Source organism: Malus sylvestris, chromosome 5, assembly GCF_916048215.2.
Source record: "Malus sylvestris chromosome 5, drMalSylv7.2, whole genome shotgun sequence".
Lineage (NCBI taxonomy): Eukaryota > Viridiplantae > Streptophyta > Magnoliopsida > Rosales > Rosaceae > Malus > Malus sylvestris.
Window position 1 is genome coordinate 22809453 of NC_062264.1, and position 3618 is coordinate 22813070.

At 30.5% G+C, this 3618-nt stretch overlaps 1 long non-coding RNA gene across 1 annotated transcript; it reads left to right on the top strand.

Annotated features, from left to right (window-relative positions):
- The first annotated feature begins 2113 nt into the window (after positions 1-2113).
- LOC126623359 (uncharacterized) lies at positions 2114-3041 on the top strand. Its single transcript, XR_007623737.1, has 5 exons — positions 2114-2143; positions 2280-2311; positions 2405-2507; positions 2650-2758; positions 2875-3041. It is a non-coding gene; the product is annotated as an uncharacterized LOC126623359 (long non-coding RNA).
- The last annotated feature ends 577 nt before the right edge of the window (positions 3042-3618 follow it).

A 3618-nucleotide genomic window follows, 5' to 3' on the forward strand; every position in this document is an offset into this window, starting at 1 on the left:
ATACATCCAAAAGAGGAAAAAGGAGGATTGACACTTTCAAATAACATTTAAATGCAAAAGATAAGGTGGCAAAGCATGCAGCAGCCAAGCCAACATGGATTCACATGACCTTCATTAAAGCAAGGACAAGTCAATCAGCTTTTCGAAATAGTGTTGACAGCTTTCGGAAACAGTGTATTTGCACTATTCAAAAAAGTTGTAAATAGTTGAAAAATTATTTTGTTGTTTAGGGACTAGGTTTTGTATATAAGAGAGCTTTTCCTCCCATGCAGAACACGGAAAAACAACACAGCAGAGAAACACCATACCATCCTCTCAACCCCTCAACATACCAACACCTGAACACCATACTAAGCAGAGATAAAAGAACTTATTGACCTCATAGATAGTAAGCCTAAGCAAGTAGAACTTAGATCACTAGAAATAGTTGAGCAGTTAAAATTAGAAGTTCAAAAAATTCAATTAATGCAAAAAGAGTTGAGTGAACAAATAGATAAGTTGCATAATAAAATAGATAAGTTATTAGTTTAATGACCGATTCTAGAACTAGCAGAAAATATATCCAAGCTTTGAAAGAAATTAGTAAGCTAGATAAAGAACTAGTAGATTTAACAGATTTTTCAACACAAGTAGCCATTAGTAATATTCCCATTAGGAAAAATAATTTAATTATTCAATTAGTTTTAAGTTTGGCTGAAAAATTAGATCAAGTTGAAAAACAAATAGCAGAAATAAACCAAGTTTTACATAACATATCTTCATCATTTCCACCATCTTTGCTAGATAAATTAGAAATTTTAACTTTAAGTGCAAATAGTAATATTAGAAGACCTAAGCTAAATCCTTTTGATAATAGAAAATGGAACTCTTTAGGAAAATAAGGAAAAGAAGTAGTTAGAGCTAAAGATATTTATCCAAATGAAGAAGCACAAGAATTTATTCGAAGAGGTTTTAAGAGAACACAGAAAAATAAATATAACTTGTATCAATTAGGTTTATTTGAAAACATAAGTAGAATTATAAGTAGCATCAGTCAACATGAAGTTAGTTGTATTGATAAAGAAGTTACACTTAATTTAATTAGTAAAGAAGTAGTTACTCATTTGAGAAAATCACATTTTAGTCAGATACATATAGGAACAATATTAATTGGAATAACATGATTGACCAGAGCACAAGTAGGCACAAAAGTATTAGTATACATATATGATGATAGATGGGATAATCACCAACAAGCAACAATAGCAACAGCTGAAGTAGATTTAAGTTCAAACTTAGCAGTCATAGGTTGTATTCCAAATTATGTTATGACAATTAATGAATTTAGTAAATATATTAAAGTGAGCATAAGAACAAAAAATTACAATATGAAAGGAGAGTATAAAAATTTGTGTATTAGCTTAATGTATATTGGTAAAGTGTCTAATAAATATAATCATAAATTTAATTTAGAGTTTCAAAATTTAGTTCAAACATTTGATAGTAAACATGTAAATATGATAAAAGCAGAACCGGTAGATAATAGCTTTTTAGAATGAACTTAGTGGACGTTACGCAATTTACAAGTAGCAAGAAATAGACAACCAGATAAAGTACAAATATACGAAACTAGTATAGGTCAAGCAACAATTAGGTTTAGTAATTACAAGAAGCTAAAAAAAAATAGAAGAGAATGAGAGTGAAATCGAAAATGATGGTATACATATGGCTTTTGATGATTTAGATATTAATTTAGTTGAGAAATTTTTTGATCATATTGTAGATAAGCTTATAGAAGATATGGATCATTTAGATGATAAACAATATTTAGAAAAATATAAAACATATGATTTAGGACTACATAGAATTTCAGATGAAGAAATGAAAATTTTAATTTTAGAAATAGGAGTAGAACATATTTTAGGATCAAAAGAATATAATAATTTATTAGAATAAAGATGCTGCCTTACGATCTTTGGATTTTATGTTTGGATGGCAAGTGTCTTATTAAATTATATATCAACCCAATTACATGTTTTCTTATGAATTGAAACATTGATCCTACCTAGCTAGCAGTACTCTTTATTGTATAGCTTAAGTAGTGCACCTAAGAACAATTCACTACCGGCAAGCTACGTAACAGATCCTCTAGCTGATCTTACAAGTTAGTGCAAAAGGAAACTTAGTTTGAATAGCTTAAGTTCTTTGTACTTCTTGCCCTAGTTTAACTTCTTAATTACTTTAATTATATTCTAATATTTACACCAATTGTATTCTAATGCTTTTAAATATTGTGGCAGCTGAGCTTAATAGAGTACTTATTGGTCCACAGGTAAATATCAAATTTATCATTTTGAGCAATTTGCATTAGGAGGAGTAGTTTTTTTCCCCAACATTTACGTATTATGTTCAAATGGTGTTGCAGGCTGCTTCAGATTGGTTATATGTATATCCAAAAGGAATTCACGATCTTGTGCTCTACACAAAGGAAAAATAAAATGATCCACTCATTTATATTACTGAGAGTGGTATGTAATACATACTTTTAAGCCTTGATTAATTGCAAAAGTTTCGCATATTTATAGTGGTGTAAAATGAAACTACACGTTTTCTTTTAGTTTTAGAGGAAGAAACTAAATTTAATTTTTTTGTGGAATAATATGTACGTAGGTGTATCAGAGTTGAATAATCCAAAACTATCACTTGAAGAGGCCCTTCATGATACCAATAGAATTGACTACTACCATCGTCACCTGTGTTACCTTCAAGTGGCGATCAAGTAAGTAGTTATTAACAAAATGATTAAGGCCATATACTACCTAGCCTTCTTATGTTATGGTTATTTAATCATTATATTGACCTAACTCATTTGAACATTTGTGTGTGTGTGTGCAGAAATGGCGCGAAAGTGAAGGGATAGTTTCCATGGACATTGTTAGACGACTTTGAATGGAGTTCTGGATACACTGTCCGATTTGGTTTAAACTACGTGGATTATAACGATGGGCTGAAAAGACACCCAAAACTCTCAGCACACTGGTTCAAAAATTTGCTTAAGAAGAAATGAAGAAATTCAAAGAAAGCTACTGTTCCTTATAAACATTTAAGAGGATAATTTTTTTTTTATGTATTTATATTTCAATTCCTTTTGCATTTGTATTTCCTTGCAATAATGTAAACATTCTTTGAGATTCAATAATTCAATAAAAAGCTATAAGAGCTGTGAATACTACAATAAAACCCTTGTCTATAAAGGAAGGGTTGTTATGCAAAATAGTCCATGAGATCTGCATGATCAACATAAATGGTCTCTGAGATTGAAAATCAATAGAAATGGTCCTTGAGATTGTCCACCATCAATGATTTTGGTCATTCCGTTAAAAACTCTTTGGGCAAATTTCAAAGCTTTGTAACTCATTCGTTTCTTAACCCAATTCGACCCATAATATATCAAAATGAAGATAAGAAAGTGTACAATAAGATTATACCTATTTGGAAGCCCAATGGTTGCTGGCGATGACCGGAAAATAGCCTGAAAGGTGACTCGTTCGTTGGAAAACTGGAAAACTCGCCGGAAACTGGGTAAACTTTAAACGTTCATAACTTCTTCAATACTTAACCAAATTGAGTGATTCAAAA